Genomic DNA, 25,777 nt, shown 5'->3' on the forward strand with positions numbered 1-25,777 from the left:
TATAAAGTCAAATTCTTAATTTACCAAATCCCTTGAACCGTACCAAAAGGAATTAGAGAAATATAAGGAAAATAATTATTTTTCTTGAAAGCATAGCAGTGTGTATGAAAGACTGGAATTTCCTTTTATTTTATTTATCCTTCATTGACCAGATTAGTCCTCCTTTTTGCAGGGGAATCCAGAGGTGGTGTTTACACTACTTGGGGAAATTTGGTCAGGGCATCAGAAACTTTTCCTGCTCTTTCTGACAGGTGCCATGGGATCTTTTATATCCACCTGAGCCACCACCATCGCAGGTAAAACCGTGGTTTAACATCTCATTCAAAGGGTGATGCACTCAGAAGTGTAACACCCCTCATATGCTGCACTGCAGTGGCAATTATTGATCTAACTGGTGTAGGAATAAAATACTTTTCTGCACCAAAGGCTACCTGCTGTACCACTTACATTGATACTACGTTGCTATGAATGTATCCAAGATTTGAAGTAGACTTTGGACATGTCATGTACCATGTATGGGGTGATTTGAGGGTACTTGTGTTAAGATGCTGGGACTGACTTCTATTTTTGAGCAGATAAGAAAGCTAGAGGTGATGGAGACAAAGTGTCTGAAACAAATGGTTGAATGCATACTGTAGGACAAATAATGAAATGGGGGCATTAGAACAGAAACCAAAGTAGCTCCAGCTGCAGAAGAGGTAAACGAGAACAACGCTAGAGGTGATGGAGACAAAGTGCCTGAAACAAATGGTTGAATGCATACTGTAGGACAGATAATGGAATGGGGGCATTAGAACAGAAACCAAAGTAGCTCCAGCTGCAGAAGAGGTAAAAGAGAACAGATTATGGTGATTTAGGCACATGCACAGGGAAACCAGAAGACAATATGGTAAAGAATGCTTGGGACTGATGAGAAGAAGACAAGAGAAAAGGAGATGTGGGTATCTAGCAAAATGGATGGACTGTGTGACAGATGACTTGTGACAGTTAGGCATGATCATTGAAGGAGATGGGAAAATGACAGTGGATTGAGAGAGGTGGTGAGAATTTACATACCACTTCAGCCTCATGAAGAAAATGGGGGAAAACTGGGATGGGTTGATGATAATGATGGTATAGTATGGTACAGTACAGTGTGATGTGGTATAAAATAGAGATTTCTTTGTTTGTTGACAATTTATCTGATAAATTCAGATAATTTATTAAAGTTTTTAGATCAAGTTTTTGGATCAGTTTGGTATGTTCTCTGCAAGCTGAATACAATTAAGATAAAACTAATAGCAGTGAATTTTACAGACTCTCAGATGCTGAAGAAGAGGTAAGATTATATATGTGTCAGATGTCACATTGTGTGTAACTGAACTGGGGTATTTGCTTTTGGGGATTTACTTGCTGTGTTATTCATAGGTTCATAGAATAGTACTAAGCTAACTGTCCTTGCGAGCCATTTTAAGCCTAGCCAATTATCCCTTGTGAGTCTCAAACCCTGCACCTTGTGTTTGTAAGGCAAACACCTTAACCCTTAGGCCACCCTCCCAACCCTATTAATTAGTTGAACGTCATTGTTTTCACAGAAATCAGTATTTACTTGCAAAATCCACTCACATTTATTATGCTACTTCCTGGGGTGATGTCATCTTCAGTGGGACTTGTTGCTAGGTTATCATAATGTATATATGAGCTATGCCATTGAAGGGGACTGTGACTTGGCATGGGTAAGCAACATATGTCATCTAGGAATGCCTTGAAAGAGATGGTACTGCCTATAAATATGCTGTGTGCTGGGCAGGAATTATCCGCCTCTGCTACCACTGCCACACCGCAGGTATATTCATCTGAATTTACATTGCTGTCTTTCATATGTGTTAGAATAGTTTAAGGATCTTTTCAGAGCCCCCACTTTCTATTTGCCACCCCCCACCCCACTGGTATACTTTCCAGATTGCGCCCCCCCTTCTTCAAATTCCTGGATCCGCCACTGATAAATACAGAGTATGTGGGGATGGGTGGTAATTGGGGGTAGGGGAGGGAGCCCGAGCAAAGACGGTTGGACCAGGTCTCTGCTCGCAGCAACCTTCAAGAAAAACAATCAGTAGGTACTGTTTTAATGCTAAAATCTATGCATTAGGGCATGTAAAAACTATGAAGCAGAGGCTGAATGGTAAATGAGACTGGTTGTAGATTAAAGGGAGAGCAACACTACAAGCTATAATTTAAAGATTAGTGCTACGATTTTTAAATGTTCAGAGGTTGAGAGTTATGACAGGCACTGGCATTACTGTGGCCGAATAAAAATCCATATTCTATGTGCTGTCAGTTGTAACAGGCAATCAGGCCATACTGCACCAACTCTTTCATTTTGTATGCAGCAAGTAAATCCGTGGTATCTGAACAAATGTGAACATGTGGAAGAAAACCCTTTACTTCTCATAAGGTGTGAAGTCTGCATTAAGATTGCAGCCCACGAGAAGAGAGACGTGGGTTCTTTAAAGGAAAATTCAGGACCTGGGAAGTTGTATTATAAATGCAGGTAACTCAGATGCAGAGTTTGTATTTGTTTCATCTTCTAGTTTGCGTGCTGGACTCGTTTAAATAAATAAATGACACATGAACATTAAAGGTATTGTCCATAGAGCTATAACGCAACTACATGTTATGTGACGCGTCGCATAACTCCATAGTTGTGTGTTATAAGAAAAATGGTTAAAGTTAAATAACTATGTAAGAAGTCCATGTAGAGTGTAATATTAAGATTACTTTGGCAGATAACTTTTTGGGTACCCTGTTTCACTCCATTCATCTTTCAACAGTCCCTGATTTTCACTCAAGTTTTGGTTCTGTCCCTCTTAATCCCTGTTAAAACTGGTAACGTTTAGAGAAACGTGGTGAATTACATTCAATAAAAAATTGCAGTTAGAGTTATAGACTTATTTCAGAAAATATATATTTATTCGCACTCTTATTTTGTCAATGTCTCAATATAGCAGTATTAATATTTCACACAAGCAGGAGTGTCCCGGATTATTTCTGAGTTTGTCCGCGATTGGTTGAGAGCTATGCTCCATATAGCAACTTCTGATATTCATTCACACTGCTTTTCTTTGTGCTTTAGTAATTTAATGAATAAAACACAAATAAGAGCATTCTGGATGTTTTCTTTTCGAGTTATTTTAAAGTCAAGCAGATCAGTGATTAGCCTGTTAACTGTTTTAAACAGGCGACAGTTTCTACATAACATAATAAAAGACACGTTTTAAATCATTACAGTATCAAGTGAATACCGAGTTACTGGTACCATCTCATTCAAACCGCGCCGAAAGGCTTTAAAGTCAATACATCCTGCATGTACCACAATCTTCAGTAATGAATACACCGCGCGTTAGTCCATATTGAGTAAACATTTGTTCCACCCCGCAGTCTTTGCTCCCAGAATGCAACAGGCAACAAAGGGACAGAAATAAAAGAAAGGAAAGAAAGTTTAAGAAAGGGAAAGCACAATGAGTTTGGGCTAGAAATTGAGCAGGTCACTGGTCAGTACTTTGGTCTCCTTTGTTTTATTCGTGATGTTCCGAATCAGCAGGATAAAAAGTGGCGATATCCTTCATATTTTCCATATGTGGTTGAAAGTAGTGGAGAGCCGAGTTTGGGTTTCTGTATAACTAATCTTTTTCTGTATTGTGCCAGTGGTGCATACACTTTCTGCTTGGTCAAGAGAATCTAAAAGATTGAGAGATGGCAAAGGCTGGTCCTGAGTAGATGTACCTGTTTTAGTTCCTGGATGTGAAAACAGAACCTGGAGCTTTTTGAAGTTGGGGGCCAGTGATACTAGCACTGATTGAGGTGAGTTGGCATGGGGGATGGGGAAGTATAAAGCAATTTCCAAAATCTGTGTACCGGTTAGGAGGAAATGGTCGAAGAATATTTTGTTACCGTGTGTCCCGAGTACTGGTGCAGTCAAACTGAAGTCTGACATAGACTGGTGATTCTGCCGAGTGTTATCTTCGTTCTTGTAGCTCCTTTGCATGTGTTCACTGGCCGTTTCTCTTAGCTTCAAAGATTACAGATGATGGACTAAAGGCTTCCGTTCCCCCCACCGCCGGTAGCAGCTGGTCTCGGTTTGTGATGGTCTTGCTGCGGCCTGCACAGTGCATTTTCTTCACTTGGATGTGGGTAAACTTATCTGTGGTTTCTGAAGTGGAGGTTTTACATAGGATAATTTCTACTTTATTTGGTCCTCGATGATGGATAGAACATTTCTTCCTATTGCTTATGATCTGACAGCTGTTTGGCTTACCAGTTGCCCTTTGTGTTCTGGGTTTTAGCGTTTCCCGAGTTTAACTTCCTGCTTTCCTCTGTGGATGTACTCAAGCGCCAGGCTTCACAGATAATTTAAGGCCCGTTTGAACCCTGCAGAGCGACCAGAGTCACTAGTCTCTGGTTTATAAATTCATTCTCTAATGCGTTTATTGGTTTATTATTGTTTTGATTTTTGACCTTCTGAGAAGCAGAAAATATAAAGACTTTGCACGCTGGTGGTAAATTCTACCTGTGCATGTTTGAGGATTGCAGGTTTTTTGTTTCTTTGCCGGGAACCCATTGGTAACTGCTTTGCAAGTGAAAAAATACCGTGGGTGAATTGTTTTGCAGAATGAAATCTCTATTGCTGTGACTGTTTTTTACTGAATTTCATATCCCATTTAAGTGATGCACATTGTTCTTCCTTGTTCTCTGTTGGTTTTCTACCTTCCGTTAGCATTACTGAACTGAAGATGTACGTTTGCAGATTTTCATGACATGTGGTAGGTAAAATAAACATGGCTTACTGCTTCAATCTCTTTAAAAAAATCCAGACTGTTGGACAGTAAGCATTGTGAGGAATTGATGTTGCTTTAGCCGTTCAGGGCATTAGCTGTAGTTTTTTTTTGTAATTATTGATCTGACCAGCATCCATTCGGGATATTTGCAGTCAGAAAAAGTTCACAAGGGGTTGGTTTTAATGGCTCAACAGAAGTTTTGTAGTTTTACAAATCTTATAGGCAAGCAGGAAGGTGCGGTACCTGTTTTGATACATTTGCAGGTTGATAAGTTAAATAACGCAGATCAGAAGTGGTGCAGTTTAAGCCGTGTTCTGTGCTGGGAATTGTGTTAAAACGTGCATTAAATTTTTAAATCTAAAGGGTTTATGTTTTGAAAACGGTCTCTCTCTAAGCAAATATTTCATAATTAGAATTGTATATGTGTTACTGTGTATTCAAAGACTATACGTTTATGCCATAGTCTAGATTTGTAGTGATGGATGTTAACTGTTTGACGTCTCATGCAAGAGGGTAAGGTAACTTGCAATTTCTTTACCAATAGTGAGCTGTACTGTTGACCATTCTTTTTTGGTAGTGCCATACATGTCACAGTTTGACGAAAAGTAAGAAACGTTTGCATTACTGTATTTTAAACGGTTCTCCTTTGTCGTTAAGGGCAAAATTAATTTGCATTTGTAATGCCAGCCAGCTAGTCTGTTCCCAGGAATGTCGCTACTTTTGTTTAAGAAGTACAATTTATGAATTTTGAGGGCTGTTTTCATGTGATGTTGGCAGTAACAGAAGTGTCATCTTGGTTGATCTGTGTTGGAAGTCTGTGGTGGTTAATTGTAAAGTGGTCACCTGGCTTTCTTTCAGTTAATTTCCTTTCAGTCGTAAGGAAATTCAAGACCATGCATCACCGTCCTGATTTTTTTTCCCAGAGCCCAACTCTGAAGTGGCTGTAATTAGACAAGTGACAGATACAGACACTTCCATAATTGCTTGGTGACTCTCCTTACTGGCCTCCTTAATTGCTTGGTGACATTCCTTACTGGTCTACTTTCCCCCATACATGTTTATCAGTTATCCATCAATACAGGATAGGTGTAATGCAGTTTTTGGAAGGGTTTGATAAGGTAAGCTATTGATTAGGATCAACAGTTCTATCAATGTATTGGAGAACAGCAAAATCAAGATACATTTCTTTTTGGTGCATATAGCACATATAAAATGTTTGTGTTCTTTCCAAAGTTACGGTGGTATTTCTGACATATGTTTGACTATGATTAACATGAACAGTGATTTTTGTATTAAGAGCTGGGATTGAACATCTTCCCTTGTACATCATTTCAAGTTGAGACACTCCCGTTTGTGTTGAAAAATGGTTGGTTGGCATTTCTAATGCTACTAGCAGAAGAATTCTGTAGGTAACTAACAGTCTTGCAGAATGTGCTTTAACAGGAGCATGACATAAGAATGAGGAATACCCAAAAGGGTTTAATTAAACTTTCTACTATGGGGGGGGGGTACAGGTAGACCTTAAGTCTGGAAAAAAGATGGGAGTCTCTTGGTAATGTTGGAAGCAGAATGGTTCCTTGTTCTGACCATTAATTAAAAAAAAAAAAAGGGGTGGGGGGATTGGTGCACAATGTTCCCAAGAGACTTTCTTCAAAGAGCAGTGCATTTAAGACTTTGGCACAGTCCATATGACGGATTTGTTGTATTGGGCAGCAAGTGTCTGTATGGGTGGTGGGGCCACTGTTGATAAAAATTTGTTTAAATAATATCATCAACTTGGGGAGGGTCTTCAGTGGCAAATATAATGCATACAGATGACATCTTGCTTGATGCCAGGAAAACACACCGGTCCCTCCAGGCTAATGGGCAAATAACTTTTTACATCTATTCTTCTGTAGCTGGCGTCACACAGGTCAACCTCTGTTTAACCATTCTAAACCCAATGTTTTGGTATTCTTAAACTCAGACTCTCTTTCTAGAACAAAGCTAATCCTTTACAGAAAGGGTACCTTTCCTGATGTGAAAGAACACAAATACTTGCATGTTTGATTTGACTCCATTAACCAAACAGTACCACTTTGCCTCAAATTCTTGCACAGTTAAAATTATGTTATTGTTTCTCACTCCAGCTTTGTGCTTAAAGCAGTAGCCAAAAATATCTTGAATTCACCAGACTGGAATATGCTCTTCAGCATTTAACATGCACTTGGCCTATGGTGGTGGTGGTGGGGGGGGGGTGAGTTTCTCTCTTAGCAGACCAAAACTCTTACCAGTGCGAATTACTACTAACCTTTCCACTGGCCCTCAGCTAATGGGTCTACTTTCCTACTAGTTATCCTTGTATTCAACTTCCTTTACCTGAGGTATTGACAACCACACAAAATAAAACTCCTCCTCCAGAGATCTGAACTACTTGCTTAGAATCGGCCAAGAAGATGTTCTCAATCTTTCTGGGCGTAAATTCAAACAAGCGATATGTAGAAAGCATTTTTCTAGAATTGAGCCCCACACTTTGAAACCACATCCCAAATGAGCTAAGTAATAATTTACACATTAAGAAAGTTTAAAAAAAATTGAAAGAATTTTTTCAGGCCAATGACAACCACACAAAATAAAACTCCTCCTCCAGAGATCTGAACTACTTGCTTAGAATCGGCCAAGAAGATGTTCTCAATCTTTCTGGGCGTAGATTCAAACAAGCGATATGTAGAAAGCATTTTTCTAGAACTGAGCCCCACACTTTGAAACCACATCCCAAATGAGCTAAGTAATAATTTACACATTAAGAAAGTTTAAAAAAAATTGAAAGAATTTTTTCAGGACAATGCTAAGTGCATGTGCTTTTGTGATCCATTGGCTAGTATATTATCAAAATTGCAAATACATATTGAACAGTGCCTACATTCTTGTATGTTACACATGTTATATTTATTTTACAACTATTGCATAGATATTACTTTAATGTATATAAAAATTGTATGCAATATCATTTTCTCCTTTGTCTTATTGTATGCTAATAATGCAAATGTCCTGTGCTCATTTGATATTTGTCTTGCTTTGTTCCTGGGTCATGAATGAAAAGGGTCAGTTGACAAGCACACTTCACTCAGTAAGCAAATTGTGTGAAATTTTACTTAACATAATAAAGGGACTTCCTCCAATGTTTTGGCAGATTTTCAGGAAATCCCAAGAACTGAAGTATCTGTGACCTAATTGGATAGTGACTGTTTTTGTGATTTGGTATTCTTAAAGTACTGGACGTAACATCTACTGACTTTGCTCTTTACAGTAACTAGCTGGAAATCTGTGGGTATGGTAAAAGAATACTTTGTTTTGCTTTTTAAGAACTGCATAACTTGTTGACAGCAGTCTTCCGATTTTTGTTCTTTCCTTCAGTGAAGCATGAAACAAGGATAATCGGGGGGGGGGGTGTCCCCAGTTAGATGGAAGATTGCATGACTTGTAACTTAAAAGATTTATTTGGGGGTCTTGTGTGTGCAACCATTTCAGTTTTTAATTTTTAAAGGGTTAAATTAACCATTCTGAAGACCCATGCAATTACAGAAAATTTCTAGTCTGTTGTATATTTCAGGAGAGCATAGCAAATGTGATGTGTTGTGTGTATATACGGGTTCACTACATAATCTTGAACTTTTGTAATACCGAATTTCAAAAGCTCGAGACTGTGTAGCCGAAACCCCGGAATACCTAAAGATCAGAAGCGCGAAATTCAAAATCCCGATATTGGCACCTTCTGGTGTTGAGGTTCAAGTATGTGTGTGTAAGTGTATGTTGTGACTGATGTATGTGTGTGGGTGAGTTTCCTTGTATGTCTGTGCGATCTCGGAGTTAGAATATTTAAGTGGGGGGATGTGTGGGTGCAGCCCCCCACATGGGGTGTGCAGGGGGGCTTGCCCCCCTGCTTATTTGTAGTGTAGTGTGGTATGTTTGATTGTGGGGGGAAGCTATGTGTATGTGTGTTTTAGATGTTTAGGATTTTAAATTTCGCGCTTGTGTAGTTTCGGTATTTAGGGGTTTTGGGTTTATAGTCTCGAGCTTTTGAAATTCAGTATTTCAAAAGTTTGGGATTATGTAGTGAACCCATATATACATACCACTGTGTATCATCACGAGTGGGATACCACAGATGATTGTTTTGTGATTTTAAGTTTCTATAGAAGAAAATGAGGTAACTGGAGCTGAAAGTATGTAATGACTTTATGTAGAACGAGTAGAGTAATTGGGGGGGGGGCAGTGGGATTAGATGAGGAGGTGAAGATGAACATGTGGTGGTAACATTTTAGAGAGCAAAGATTAGAGGCACGTTCTAATGTGTTCGTTTTTTTCAGTATAGTTTAATGTTAAACTGGTTAAAGGGAAATCTGTATGTCAAAATTGAGAAGGACTGATAATGAAAGTGATTGAAAAAATGCAGGTTGGGAAGTTCGGAACTGTGCTTAGTAGCACATACAAGAGAGTAATTTTAGTCCAGCAGTTTTGAATGAGCTTAGTGAGAATTACTTCAAATCTGCAGAATACTTCAATACATTTAATTAAGAAAGGAGCTGGCTTAGAAGATATATATGTAAGGAACTAATCAAATGGTTAAGGGAGAGAAGAATGTTTTAAGGTGGCAAGAATTTAGAAATGGAAGCCTGAGTAAAATGTGTTCATGATACAAGGAGATAGAGGAAGAGGAGGAAAGAAGTAGAAATTATTAGAACAACTTTTTACAGTACAGCAGATGGAATGAGGCTGTTTCTATGACTTGTTTGATGGTTTTGAACAGATTGCAGAGGTGTGTTAAGAGATTTACAAGTTTGCCTTTTTTTATATAAAGTAAACCCCTTCTTAAGATTTGTTTTTAATTACTGTGTTTTAGAACTACCCCAAGAGCTACCGCTGAGAATGTATGTTTTAGTTTTTGGTATTAAAATATTGTTTTGCAGTACACTTGCAACCTATTGAAGGTTACTAAAGCGCTCTGGTCAAAGTGAGAGACTAGTGTTGAGTTCCTGTAATTAGAAAATTACATTGCACTGCTGACAAAATATGGCTAAATTCTAAAACTTGCTGTTGAACTGGTAAATTGCAGAGAGTTTCCCTCTGTACCTCCCACAGTGTGGTGGCTGCACCCCTCTCACATAATTCACTTGGGTCATAGGAGTACCAGTGGGTTTTGAAGGTCTAAGGGAGGAGATGAAGATGATTTAGGCATGGTGTTAAAGAATTGTATCTAAAGCTTGGAATTGTGCAGTGAGGCAGAGATGTCTTGGTTACCTTCTCAGAAAAGAATACTATGGTCTGCCGGTTCAAAAGCCCTTTTTAGGTTAGGAAACAGTGTTCCAGTTGAACTGTGTTTTTCTGAAGATGTCAGTAAACTGAAATAGGGCAGTAACAGGAGTTGAATCATGTCCTAAATCCATGCTGTTTAGAATGTCATTTTATGCAGTTTAGGTTTGGTTTGTGGATTTGCAGCAAGCCCACCAGTACTGGCTCAGATGATTTCTTGTAAGCTAGGCATAGTCTGTAGGAGTTGGTATAAAAATAAGGCCTTTAGGTGGTCTGCTTATTCAATGTGGTTTATACCTGTTTTTTGAGGAACACGGGGGGCATTCCAGTTTTTATATATGCCTAGTCAAATACACGTCAAAGGGAGCATTGTGCTCATTAATGGGCCTAGTGAAGGTTGAGTACAGAGGTACAATGAGAACTTTGGACATAAGTGCCATTACCTTACACAATATAGAATGTTTGTCTTACAACAGTAGACACATGATGGTCAAAGGCCAAATCATTGTCCACATATGTCCTTAACTGGTGGGCGTACTCTTTAGGGTGTGTTATTTGTGTGGCAGTTCCTGGCTTGGTGACTTCCTAAAGAATATTATTATACTTTTTATTTGGTAGTAGACCATGGCTGTGACGCTGTTAATTTGTGACAAGTCCTCCTGGAGGACATTAGTGCCCTTGTGGGATTCTGTGATTGTGCCAGTCTTGCAGTCATCTGCAGACTTGGCCTCATTGGTTTTGACTTCCAAAAAGCAGATTCCAAAACTTATAAATTTTGACAATTTGTAATAAACCTGCTGCCTAGAGGATTGTTCTAGGCTGGTATCTCCCTTTCAGCTAGACCAGTACTATATTGTAGGTCAGTTCTTGGGTAGCGCACATTACAAAGTGCTACTGCAGTTACATGGTTGTACACGGTTGCCATTTTTGGCTATGCTGTAAAGCATAAAGTAGAGTGCAAGAACCAAACCAAAATCAAAAATTTTGGATCTGACATTACCATTCTAGGATATCTTAGTTATACTCTTGCATATATATCTTATTTGAAGACATATTTATTTGTGCACATACTGTATGTGGGTTCTTTGGACATGTGTCCTTCTGGCTTAAAATTGTAAGGTGACTGTGACTGCACAGAGCAACACACAGCACATGTATCTGATTTTTACGATTAGGTGATGTAGTAGCAGGGGTACAGCCGCTGCATAAGGGGTTAAGGGGAAAAAAGCTGTTCACTTGATAGTGTGAGCATTACCCATCATTTTTTTTTTTTGTTTTTTTTTTCTTTTCTAAAACCTCAACCTCTCTCTCTCTCTTCACTGGTGGTCTTAAACTATGATGTAGGTGATCTGGATACACACCAGTTTTGGTTATGTAAAAGTAGATTTTGCTTATCCAACCTGAATTCTTCTAGACCAAGATGTTGTAGTCATCTTGCTTCATTGTTTCTTCATCAGAAAGATCTCTGGTCTTGGTCATGGAGTCTGTGTGTGAATGATCTGCAGTCTTTGAACTCCCTTCAGCTAAGTAAAACCAGTGGTAAAGCAACTAACTTTGTTTTAGTGACCTAAACCTGTGCTGCCGTGTCACTGCAGTGAAATGGAGTATATGTACCCATTTCCGAAATGGGCTGTCTTTGCCTGTCGGGTGTGATAACTTCCCTGGTAGCCTTTAAAACTCAACTGAATGGGTGTTCACAAATTTTCCTTGACGATATGCAGAGAAAGTTTACAGTTGGAGATTGACCATGTCCCCATTAAGTAATCTCTCCATTTTTGAATTTGTGGTTGACCTTCCATGTGATCTCTGGCTGTAAACTTAGTAAAAACATATGGATCATAGAGGTTGGGGCCCTTACAAGCCTAGCCAAGAGTTTAGCCCATGGTCTGCCAATTCAGCACCTGATACTCCTGTCTAGCAGGGACACGGGTGGAATCTCAGGGGTGCGTTTTCTGTTCCCCATTCAGTTGTCCAGGTTGCGCTTAAAATAAGTGGTTATGTCTAGATTAGAACCCTGAATGCCACTACACAATCTAATTGCTCTAGTTCTTTGAGCCACACAGGCTGTTTATAAATTTAGCATTAAGCTAACTGCCCTTGTGGGCAATTCCAAGCCCAGCCAATTACCTTACGTGAGAATCAAACTGTGCACCTTGTGCCTATAAGGTGAACACCTTAACCACTATTCAACTCCCACCATTTGATAACAGGAACACAGCGTAATGAGCTAAATTGACAATATTTTATTAGTTTTCTGTATTTGGTGCAATGCTTTATCCACATTATTCCTTTCTGTTTTTCATAGATAACCTAGGAAAGTGCAATGATTACATTTACCACCTGCAATGATTATATTTACCACCAATGTACATGGCTGTTTTTTGTTTTGCTTTCATTTTTATGTTTGTTTTTCAGGGTAGAACACTGATCAAATGACCAATTATAGGCTGTGCCCATGTTCTGTCATAATGTAACAAAACAATGCACAGTATACATTGATTTACTTTTATTACCATAGAATATCTAACAAACCACATATATATTTGTGGTCTTATTTGGCTTATAAAACAAAGAATTTAGTTAAAGGAGAAATAGAAGTGGTGCAGATATTTGTTTAGGTGACTTGTCCTTTAAATGAACAGTTGCATTCAAACATTAGTTTGTGTGATAAGTTTGAGGAGGATGTGACTGCTGTTGTATTGGGGACCATACGGTACAGTGATAGAAGGGGGTTGTAGGGAAGGACTGCTTCTCTTCTAGCCTCCAGATTCTTCTGTCCAGTGTTCAGTTGGTTTCCTAGCCCCGAAGATGTGTCTGGGCAGTGGGACAAGGGAGAACACTGCTCAGTTTGATCCTCAAGGGAAAGAAATGCATAAAGACTAATAGTTGACACTTGTACTGGGTGCAGCTCCATCTACATTCTAAGATGGATTATACCACAAAAGATACAATCAGAGGGTGCTTGGTGATAGTTTCTTGCAGATGTGTATCCTCTTGAATCAAAGCAGTATAAGGTACTTTCAGACCATAAACTAGGAGGGATGAAGAAAGGAGTGCTATTACTGTTCTACATGTCACTAAACTTTCAGAGATGTGGTATAGGAAGTGTTTTATATACCAAACCGAGATGATCCAACTTTCTCAAATATGCTAGACACATTGGAGTTGTTGATTTTTTTCAATTTATTTTACTGGGTAATATTAATTTAGTAAACGAGCTTCATTGGATAGCTTAAATGGGAGCTGCATAGAAAAGAATGGATACTCGCTGCTTGGCTGGGACTAAGGGGATGGTATGGTAGCTGGCAGGTAGATGCATGGGACTAAGGTACTACATTCTTCAGGGATCTGTCTAAACAAGGTAGCAGGTTAGATCTTGTATTGGCCTTGCAAAGAAGCACAGGCAATAAGGCATGTAGAAACTAGGGAAAGGCATATATCCGACCATGTCCTCTGGACTTTTGTAAAAGTGCAAAGGTAGAGATGAGGTCATCTTAAATGGGTACACGAGTAGGGAAAAGGTATGCTTCTAATGGACAAGGATTTTGGTGTAGATGGGAAAAGTGTATTCTAGTTGGGGTGGATGTAAAGTTGCTATAGGAGGAGAACTAATGGAAAGAGACGCGAGGTGAAAGAGTGACAAATAATGAAGTGGAAATGGTCCCAACTACAGGAGGTCCAAAGGGCAATTTTAGCTGATAGAAATTGGTATTTGTTGTTGGATAGATAATTGATACTTAAGAACTATGACACTGAAGTTGGAGCTGTTAAAGTGGGGACTACTGATTGCTCAAAAGTGAAGGAGATCCGAATCGGATTGCGTGGCATTTAAGACCTGGACCACTGTTAGATGTAGGTCAGGGTCAGAACGAGAAGGGCACGATAATTAAAGGTGGGCCTATGGCCTTTCAGAAATACTGTGTTGAATTGTACTCTGGTAGAAATTTTGCATTAGGTTCAGCTGTAGACAGAACCAAACCAAAGTATAAAGTGCGCACAGCCGCTTCGGCCGAAAATGAAAGTGATTATACATGGTTGCTGACATGGGACTAGAGTCTTAAATCTTGAGTTGGGGACTTTGGACCTTTAGATGTATGTGAGAGTGGAAGGATTATAAAACCAATTTTAAGACCCCCCCCCCCTGAGAGGGAAGTGTACAAGGGTTTTGATGTATACTGCAGTGAAAATGATCTACCCAGAGGGGATTTGTTTACATTTGAGCAGCACCAAGGCAGAGAGAGGCCTGCATTAAAAAAAAAAAAATGCCTAAAATATGAGGATCTTGGGAAAATTTAAACGAAAAGCAATTCGGACAAGAATTGAGAATATAGATAGGGAAGGAAGTACAGCTATATGAAGAGGAATTTGAAGACCTTTTCGGATAGAGTACAGCAACTGGGAAGTGGTCCAGATTGAAATCTCAAAACAGATGAGTGCCTAGACCTCTATATAAAGACAGGAAGTAAATTAAAAGTGCTGCAGATGTGTAAGTGAGTGAGGGAGAACATTTAAAGCACACATTTTGGGATTGTCCAGTGTTAAAATGGAGATGGCTGAAAGTTTTGGTTATGGGGGATATTGCGCACGAGTGAACAAATAAGGTGATGTGGAGAGTAGTTTATACTAGGGCTAGTCTACTTAACAAAAAAAAATACACTTCATGTTGGTATCCTTCTTGATGGTGTTCCAGAAAACTTGCCAAATCCTCCTAGTTATTGGAGTTCTGCCCGATCTTATTTTGTTCTAGTTATTTTGAACAGCATCCCACCCGCTCTCTTGACTAGAATATATTTTTATGTCCAAGTTTAGAAATGAGAACAGTGTGTGTAGTTGGCCAGGTCCATCTTGTATCCCTTACCTGTTTGTATTAAAATAATACATGTGTTTAATGCTCCTTGGGATTGTTTTCACCTTTCAGACTTGAATGTAATGTGGTAAAATTGGGGCATCTGGACCCTGATTTCTTTTTTTCTTTATCTGTATTTATATTTTTAAATGTTCAACTTTCCCTATTAATTTTCTGTCAGTCGAATTTAGATATCCTCCTCGTATGCATTTCCCCGCGTGTATATATATATATATATATATATATATATATATATATATATATATATATATATATATATATATATATTTGGTATATTTCTTAAAAATGTACTGCAAATGCCTCCATAATTTGCTTGGTATGCATTGTCATAACATTTCTTGTTGCTCTTCAGTCTTCTGCTTATAACAAGCCCATCTCTATTACACAATGTCCATCTTGTCTTTGCTCTGTATCCATTATCAGAATTGCAAGGACATGATCTGAAATGCTTCTGAAAGCCTTCTGTCAGGGACGTCCATCCTCACCTCTGTTAAGTTCATAGGTGATTACTGGGCTAATGGTACAAGAACCTTCACAAGCCTAGCCATTAGTACCAGGATGTGACTTACCCCATCCCATATTTGGGTAATACTATGTTAGTGGATTTTTGGCTGTTGGAGCCTTGAGTCATTTTACAGACTGCCTTTGTCCATAAGGGACATGGGCAGTACCCCCAGAAGTGATTTCCAGTTCCCCATCCATTCTTCCAAATTCTTTTTGAAGAAAATGAGAGGTGGGCTTTGTTTTACAAAGATGACCTTTATTCAATAGTAGCCTTTGGAATAAAAATCTGTCTCTCCAGTTTAGAATCACAAATGATGTTCAGGTCCATGGGACGCTTAACATTCTCTGCATGTCCAGCATAACCGCTCAAACTGAGACTGAGTAAAGGGGTATGGCCTTTAGTTGGTCTGCATAAGACATGTATTTTACTGTTATGTTTGTGTTTTCTGTGAGAAATCTCTGGGGTCGCACCAGTTGGTGTAGTGTGTGGTTGGGTACATGCAGAAGGGAGCACTGTACTCTATATTCTATGGGCATGATGAAGTACAGTGGCACTGACCACTTTGATCTTGATGCCATGCCTTTACTTATAAGCTGTGCCACACAGAAGGATTTTGTCGCTACCTTAGTAACCTACAATTTGACTACCAGGCAGCTATCTGTGTTCCTAGGTTCCTCACCACTGTGCCTACTTTTAGGATTGTACTATCAATCTTATAATTTGCAGGGATATCTGATTTATCGAAAGATATGGTTATGCATTTTTTAGCATTTAGTCTCGGACCGTAGTTTTGACAGCAGTCGTTTTATTTTCACTCCTGTTTGTAGGATGTCAACATAGTTTGGGGGCTTGGTTATTGCTCTTGGCTTAGTTGTCAGTGAACTTAGTGAGCCAGAGGCCCCCAACACTGGCCTCTGCTTCAGAGAAGTATGTATGATACAGGAGGGGTCTGAAGACTGAGCCTTGTGGGACAACAGGATTCTTGGAAGTGGATTTGCGTATCTGGGCACTGTATCCTGTCATTGAGCCAGTTGGATGCCCATCTGATCCCCTAGTGGAGGAATGTGTCGAAAGCTTTGTTCAGGTCTAGATAAGTGGTGTGTACAGTTTCTCTCATCCTTGACCCTAGTGACTTTCTCGGAGAAGTCCATCAGATAGACCAGGCAAGACCTTGCTTTAACAAAGCCAAATTTGGTCTGGTCCAATGTTTGGAGAGTTCTTGTGTCATTTTTGATCAGGTCCATGATTCTCTCCATGGCCTTGCAGATAAGATTGGTCAAGCATGTAGGTCTGTATTTCACTATGTCAGTTGATGGGCCCTCCTTATGCAGAGGAACGATTGTTGCATTCCTCCATTCCTCTGGGATAAAGCCTGTCCAGAGACTGGTTAGATGGTATTTAGTGGCCTTAATAGATTCTCTCTCCAGCTACTTGAGAAGCATTCTGTAGTGTTGTCGGGACGCATGGAGGCTATGCTTTTTGCTGTAGTCAGCAGAGTTGGGACCTCTTCCCTCATAATGACTGGTAGTGAGATGGTTGCAGGTATTTCTTTGGGTGTGGTAGGAGGTGAGGGGCTGGGAGTTTGAACTGAACTTGATGACCAGCGGGTTTGTTATAATTTCAGACTGGGTGCATGTATTGTTGTTCATGATTAACTCTGCACTCTGCACATAATAAGCGTTTTCCAAAGCTACAAACATAATTTAAAAAAACCTTAAGGTTATCTTGTACCTAGGAGGCTATCTTTGCCTCCTAGTTTACTTTGGCAGATTTAACCAGTGCGGTCTGTTTAAACTGTCTTTTTGCACTGTTTTGTCTATTCCTTCTTGGCTTTGGAAAGTATTTTTTTTCCTTTTGTTGATTAAAAGTAGTTGTACAGTGCTTTTGTGTACAGCTCAGAGTAGGCCTCACTGTCATCTGGGTTTGGAGGTGCTTGGAAATTTTAATAAGCTAGTTTTGGAACAAACTAGTTGCTCCAGGGTGTTTGCATTGACAAAGTCCAAAAACCTCTGAACAAGTGAATTATTGGTCATAAGTATCCAGTTTATGGAGAGGTAGTTGAAATCGTCTACAAGTTTGGTGTTAGGCTGAATGTTAAGAGATTCCAGTAGATTTAGGTAGGAGATGCGGTTTTCCAGATTCATTTTGGGGGATCTGTATCTTGAAAGGATATGATAGGGGATCGCACATATGGTTAGTTGGGCCTTCGAGCAGTTGGTCCAATAACATGACTCACTTTATCTTGAGCTGAGTGGAATTGAATTGTATGAAGGGAATTGTTGTAGCCTTTGATACTAGAGGTGATTTCCATGGTTCTGAGCCATGTGTCTGTGACTGCATATATGTCTGCGTTCTCCAGGGTGTCTGACAGATGGTTGATTCCTTTTGCTGTAATACCAGAAACTAAGCCAGTTGTTGAGGTATGCGTCTGTCTGTCTATCTATCTATTTATTTATTTACGGCACATATTCAGAGAGCTCCATGTGTTTCTCTTGTGTGTGTGTGTGTGTCTATAGATTTATAGATGTAGATAAATATATCTATATCTATATCTGTGTGTGTGTGTGTGTGTATATATATATATATATATATATATATATATATATATATATATATATATATATATATCTGTGTGTGTGTGTGTGTGTGTGTGTGTGTGTATCTATATATATATATATATATATATATATATATATATATATATATATATATATATATATAATCTGTCATGCTTTACTTAAATCAACTTTTACCATAATGTGTATATTCTTTATTTACAATTCTATATCTTTGCTTTTAACCAAAGCTACCACTGTATTGTTTTTTTTACATGTCCTTGTTATATATTGTTAACTGTGTTTTACTACTCATGTTTGGAGGTTTTCTCCTGGGGCCTCTACTGAAAATGGTCATAAATCCACTTAGACTAGCCCAAATGTAAAATATTTAAATAAATGTAAAATATATATATAAAAAAAAAAAAATACATGTAAAATATATATATATATATATATATATATATATATATATATATATATATATAATCACACACACTGTGTGTATATATTATAATAGAAATATAACAGCATTGTGCACATTGCCCACATTTTTTTCGTCTGTCTGTCTCTGTCTGTCTGTCTCTGTCTGTCTGTCTCTGTCTGTCTGTCTCCTCTCGGTCTCTCTCGGTCTCTCTCTGGTCTGTCTCTCTCTCTCCAGGGCTACTTCTCTCAATTATTATGCAATGTGCACAATGTTGTTATATTTTAGAACCAGACAGGGTCCACAATATGGGATATGGTGAAGTAGTCAAAATTGCCTTAGTAAGTGTCTACTATATATTGCAATTTGTCAACAATGTAGTCAGTTTTATATTGGAAAACAAAATGCCCTGAATAAGCACATATATCAACACTATTATGACATGCGTAGAGTTAATCTGAGTAATTCCCTGGCTAAGCACATTTTTGAATCGAGTGGTCATTCTTTTAAATGTGTTGGTTTGGAGCAGATAGTGGATAAGGATAAAAGGGGTGCTCCAAAAGAAATATTTTTGGAATATAGAGAGTTAATATGGCAACTCATGTGCAATGCATCAATCCCCCCCCCCCCCCCCCCGGTCACAACGAGACTGTATCCATTACTACTTTGTTAAAACTAATGTCAGATTTCCGCATGTAAATGCTGCATTTGCCACTTTTTCATGTATTTTTCTAAAAGTATTTTCATTTGTCTTTCAATAATAATACAATATATTTTTCATCAAGTTAAAATGCTATGTAATATTTATATATTAGTCCTATATTTATACATGTATTTTAATATTCATATTTATTCATACTTGTATCGGAATATTTATTTACTTATTGATCTATTAACCATATCTAATCTGTTCTAGTTTAGAATGTTAGCTTAATATAGCAGTTAATCATCACAGTAGGGTATATTTTCTAACTTAATTTTATGGAAGAGAAAGGGTTCTGTATTTTTAAATAACCACAGGGGGAGAGTTTCTTTTGGTGATCATGTATGATTATTTAAGTAAACTAATTGTTGTAAAATGTGTTTCTGATTATGTCAAAGGCTTAAGGCCGACAAAAGCGCTAAAATAAATTAGTGTTTGCTGTAGATTGTTTACTGGTTCCTGATGCATTTCTACATATATTGTGTGTTACAGATATAGACATATATATATATATATATATATATATATATATATATATATATATATATATATATATATATATATATAGATAGATATATGTGTGTGTGTATGTATATTTATATATATATATATATATATATATATATATATATGTATATATATATATGTGTATGTGTATGTGTATATATATATATATATATATATATATATATATATATATATATATATATAAGGGAGAGAGATATAGATGTATATGTATATAGATCTCTATCTATAGATCTCCATCTATATAATATTGTATGTATATGTAGTCCACTGAGGTATGTCTTGGTTTATTTACGCCCACGTGAGCTATGACAGTGTCATTTAAAGACCCAAGTGCATGCAATGATCTGGTGGATTCTGGCTCTAGACGGCTTACTGCAATCTTCATGCCTTAACCTGATAAGGGGGACACAGTATGTCTTAAAATGGAATCCCCAATAACTAGAATGTTTGGCTTTGTGGTGTGTTGCCTTGTGGGTTTGGAAGCAGGGCTACTGTGATTTTTTTTTTTTCAGAGTTGAGATGCTGTTTGTTTTTGAGTGTGAACTGGATCACACCGAGAAATGCTTTTAGGAGGTTTTGGAGGTTTGCATAGATTACAAGGGAGTACCTTTGCATATGTGGGTCTGTGTTGGTCCCTTAGTGTTGATAGTGAGTGTTTTGGATGAAACGCTAACAACCTGGTTTGCATTTTTTGTGTGTATGCGAGATCTTTGCTTCCAATGACGGTGTTTGAGAGATACCAATTTCATAGTTTGTTCTAAAATTAAATTCTGTGAACGTGAGGCATTTATTGCACTGCTTCAGGATGTCCATATCCACCAGACCAGGAACTGATCTGCAGTGTTGCAGTTCTCTGTGCAAACTGACAGCTTGTTGAGTGTCTACAAAGAGTGAGAGACTAGACAGTGTTTCCTATAAAAAGATTTAAACTGTAGAAATTTGCTTATATGCTAGTGTTTTATACCAGCAGGATATAAAACTTTCACATGGTTATGCGGTCTGGCTAATCAGATAAATACCAAATAAGCTTTCCACCAGCAGTTCCTACTTGGATGGGTTGAATCAGCCCTCTTCTCCCAACAAAGTGCAGAATAAAACCATGATGATGTAAAGCAAAACTGGTTTTGAGCTGAAATGCAGTAACAAATGATTTGCAACAAAACTGCAGGAGTTCTGCCTATTGGGACTCCTCGAAAATAAGTTCACAAACCCTGAGAAATGGTCCCAAATACAGAAAGTGCTCAAATGTAGGAGAACTTCTACAAACACAAAAACATTGCAAAACTTAGAAATATTTTTGTAAACTCAGAACAGCTTTTGCAGTATCTGAGGGGGTTAGAAAATATCAGAACACTGTTAAAAGTGACTTAAGAGCAGTACATTAACAAGCTGATGGCTTTTTTTAACAAATGGCTGAAAAATGGTGATAAAATCAATAAATGCAGCACAGAGCTGTTAATACCACTGAATTTAGAGCAAGTTCAGGTAAAAATCCGATTTTTGTAGGTCTGCAGATGGTTTTAGAAGAAATCCCAAGGTCTGTAGTTGCAGGTGCCCAAGCCAGGCTCAGGGAAGCTTTGAATCCATCCTTGACCCCCCCCCCCTTTTCCCATTTTGCACTTGGGGTTGGCATGTCAATTCCACAATGACAAATCTTGAACTGAAGTTTATACCGCTGGATGACTAGCTCTGCCATGGTAGTTCATTTGCACCACTCACTCGTGCACACACTCGCCTACAGCCAATTTAAAGTTTCCAGTCCACCTACTGCATGTCTGTTTTAACATGGGAGGAAACCAGAGCACCTGGAAGGAAGCTGTGAATAAAATTATTCAACATGGTATTTCCTGCCTATAAGAAAATAATCCCAGCCTGCTGCCCTGGGTACCCTGTTCTCTGGAGAAAAACAAAATACCTTTATCCCTGTGTATAGGTGCATAGGTAGGTACTAGGCTATCTGCTCAAGGGCCTACATAAGCCTAGCCAACAAGGGTCCCTGGCTTACGCCACCCAAGAAAGTTTATTTTCCTGTGCCACTGTTGAGCAGAGATAGGAAATACACCCCGGGGAGCACTTGTCTATTTCCCATCCACTCATCAAGATTTTTCTTGAGTGCTAATTAAGAACTTTGCTTGACATAGATGGGTAGCCTGTTCCAGAGTATGGGAAGTCTCTGGGATAGGAATCTATCCCTCCAGCATGTCCTTTTTATTGTGGTGACCAGGTTTAGGTCCCTAGAGCGTGTGGCTCAGAGGGATTGGGATTTTTTAGGTGTAGCATGTCCAACAGCTCTGGGTTTGACATACCTTTATATGTTGAGTATTTCTCCGTATATGTATTTTAGTCGTTTTTTACTGATTGATCCTAAGTTCTAACATATTCCCTTTCCAGTATCTTCCTTCCTCTATATTACCCGCTTCCAGTTTTCGAAGAAATCTCTATAGAGAGTATTTCATTATGAGCATAGGGAAATGCATCATAATAAAGGGCTAATACATCTTCCTGTTGATCTTTTTACAATTGCTACCCCTTTAGTGGTGCGAGTTCCATGTCTCTCGTAACCTCGGACTTGCTGTTTTCTTTTAGTGGTGTCAGTTCCGTCTCCACTGTCCCCATTAAAGATGAAATTTGAAACTCTGGGGGGGGGGTATCAAAAAGCTAGAGCAGGTTCTGTTTTGGGGTACCACAGTGGAACTGGTCCTAAGCTCTAAAAATAAAAAGGTATGGCATTTTAAAACAAAACGTTAAATGCAAAGACACTGTGAAGAATAAATTCAGAAGTAACAAAAAGGCACTTGCATGTGTAAAAAAATTGTGCTTGGTGCAGGTTATGTACAGCAGGCTGTACCTTGCATCTCCACCTTGGCCAAGTCCAGGATATTTTGATTGTAATTTCACATACATTGTTTGCTTAGCCAAGTGCAGTGGTTGTGAACATTTCTACGTAGATGAAACCATCCATGCACTGACAGAAAACACATGTATGCAATTTTGAAGGCACATTCCTTGAAATGTCTTGTTTAGACAGTTACAAATAATGTCGTGTTGGACCTTTTTTATTTCTTCTTTATTTTCAGGATCGGGATATGAGGAAAGAGGATAGAAAAAAATGCTCTTTAAATTGCAGGTGAAATTGAATGCATTTGTTGAATTAAGTTTAAATAATGCAGAGAACTGTGTGTGTGTTTAAAAATTAAGGTATTAATTTAATTTTAAGCATATGCTTTCATTGATGAGTTTAGTCCTGATGTATTTGCATGCTTGTGTGTGTATTGAGATTGAAGAAAAGGCACTTACTGTTTTGTAGTTGCATTGAAACTTACTTATATGTGGTCTATTTTATTTTAGTATTGGTGTACCATGTTAGCTGGGAGTTTCGTTTTTGATTTTGTTTTTACTCCAAACCTTCTGGAAGCAAAGATTGAAATTTTTAATTCTGCCTTTGGTAAGAAATCTCTGTTCAGCCTTTTAGCAGCTAAGGTGATAGTGTGATGAAAGGGAAGCTTTTTTTCAAGGAGTAACTCAGATTTTTCAACCTTTATTTTTTTGAAAGCAAATGTACACTTTTCCCCTCCTTTAAGCAAATTAAGCCGACGGAGCCATCAAACAGGATTTTAAAAAGCAGTGTCAAGGAGCGTCTTAAAGGAATAGCCTGAAAACATGAAAGTCCTCTCGGTGTCTAACTGTTCAGGCTCTTCCCCATCCATCCTGACAGCATCTCACTCTGCAGCTTCATCTTCCTTTGTGGCACCAGATGGCTTTTAAATGTATTCCAGTAGGGGAACATATGGCAGTGGAAATCCTCCTTTCTTTCCAGAGTATTTCTTCTTGCCCATTGTTAGTCTCGTTCCTCCCATCATGAACTAGATTCTGGCAGAGAGAGTTATATAACCTATGCCTCATGCCCCCTTGGGCAAAGGGTCTTGTTAAAGGATTTTTCTGGTGCCGAAAAGGATCCCTAGAGGTCTGTACTGGATATTTCCTGTTAAATTATTGTATCAAGATTCTGAAGTTCAAAATGTTATTCCTAAAGTTCCTTGTGCTTGGATTCCTTCTGTAGCTGTCACAGTAAAGCTGTTTTGTAGAGGATGCCTATTATCACATTGCCATTGGGGAAGAGTTCAGGCATTAAGATTAGTTTGTGTGGCTCATATTATTGCTTCTGTGTCTTACACTTTTTGCATTTTCCATTGCACAAAGGGTGTTCACATAATGTATGGTTCCATTGCACTCTTCGGGGCATTTGTATTTGTCCATGTTTGGACAGTGTTAACATTCAGCAGCTGTTCGGAATCTTCTACTCAGGTTTTGAAATGCTGTCATCCATTGTCACCAGATTATTTCTGTGGAATGTCTGTTTCATTCCCTTCTGGGAATGCCTTTCTTTCTCCAAACAGAGACATTTCAACAGTTGAATTTCTACAGTCAACTACACATCTGCAAGGGAACTTCTCAAGGTCTTTGGGTACATGGCATTGATTCCAATGCTTCCTCTGGTCAGACTCCACATAAGTAAAATGCAATGGTAAAAGCATATAAAGATCCAATATTGGCAGTGATGAATGCTTTGAAACCCTCAAGTCCTCTCTGGTGCCCCATGACCTCGCAAGATCACAGACAAGACACCACCACAGTGTCATGTACATAACAAGGGGGTACCAGATCTTACCGTCTTTGCACTGTAACTCTTGAGGCTTCATACAGTCTGTCAGAGCAAAACTTGTTTCCATTTGTCCAGCTGAGTTGGTCTGCAAACTTTATCCTGGTATCCTCCAAGAACTGATCTAACTGTGGGAACATCTCAAGTAGATCTGTTTGCCTCCTTTCAGAAGAGACTGCTAAATTAAGTTCAGATCTACAACTAGCAAACATGTCTGGAAGATGGATGCTTTCCCATTCCCCTGTATGGGAATGTTCCTGTATGCTTTCCACTAATATCGATCGGAAAGAAACCTTCAAAAAAATTGTGATAGTGACTCCCTTTTGACCCAGACAATGGTGCTTTCTTTCTTTTCAGTCTGGCCAAGAGCAATTATCACAGACTGGACTTATGTACAGGAGTCCTAGGTTATTTGATACAACCCAACCTGAAAGCTCTTCAACTAATTACCTGAATGACTAATAAAATAAGATTTGCTAAAAAGGCAGTTGGCAATGTATTACTAATGAAATAAAACTGTAAAATAGGTAAGCGCTTTCATAGAATTCTCTACTTCCTCAGAACATAAAAATGCAAGTGACACAAACTTGTATAGCTGTTCAGAATAATGTCCAATAGCATAATGGTATAAAACACATGAATTTATGAAATTTCCTTTTAATTGGTTTTGGAGACCTTGTCATTTAGGCCTCCTTCCTTGTCTGCCTGTAAGTGCAAAATGCCAAACAATTCCCTATATCAGTGTCATTATGAACATCACTCACCCAATTATGCCATTCTCTAACGGTTTCTGTCGCTTTAAATTTTTATCTGCTATGTGTTTTGCTAAGGAATTATTAATATTTTGTGTTCTTATGTCTCTGATGTGTTCTCTCATTCTTTCCATCAGTGAATGGTTGGTTTTACCTACATAAAATTTGCTACATGTTCTACAATGCGCTCAATACACTACATTTTTGGTTTTACAAGTAGCAAAAATATTACATTTATATATTTTCACCAGCAACAGGATGCGTTATTTTGACTCTAGTAAATAGCAAAAATTACAGTATCACATGGGAATGTGCCCAATTTTATTTGAAGAGTTTATACCCCTAAAAGTATTATAACGTAATGGCCTTCAAAGTGTTTTTTTTATTTCCAAAAGTGAACATGGGCATAGTCCCTGTCTGATGTAAGAATATGCCAATTATTCTTTATAGCATCACATATTAATCTGATGTCCCAGGAGTAAGTAAGATTTATGGAGGAGCTCTTGTGCTCAATATTTCCCCAGTCTTGGTTATTTGCCGATGTGTATCGGAAAAGTACGGTGAGGCATGGTTAATCCAGTAAAGTCATAGCTTCTCTGATACCCTATTCTTATCTCACAAATATTATTTCCCCTGTCTAATTAATCCTTCATTTATATTGATTTTCAGATGCACAT

General features: G+C 38.4%; 1 protein-coding gene across 3 annotated transcripts in view; it reads left to right on the forward strand.

The window, feature by feature from the left end:
* The first annotated feature begins 3,278 nt into the window (after nucleotides 1-3,278).
* The window catches only part of SOCS6 (suppressor of cytokine signaling 6), a 193,822-nt gene continuing 171,323 nt past the window's right edge, over nucleotides 3,279-25,777 (forward strand). Inside the window, exon 1 of one of the 3 annotated variants that reach the window (XM_044067145.1) lies at nucleotides 3,279-3,840. The gene's annotated coding sequence lies outside the window, so the exon portion shown is untranslated. Of the gene's footprint in view, nucleotides 4,167-25,777 lie in introns of all 3 variants that reach the window. The other 2 variants (XM_044067144.1, XM_044067143.1) reach the window with 2 other exon arrangements.

The sequence above is a fragment of the Protopterus annectens genome, chromosome 3.part1 (assembly GCF_019279795.1).
Source record: "Protopterus annectens isolate FY-2018-M chromosome 3.part1, PAN1.0, whole genome shotgun sequence".
Taxonomy (NCBI): Eukaryota; Metazoa; Chordata; order Ceratodontiformes; family Protopteridae; genus Protopterus; species Protopterus annectens.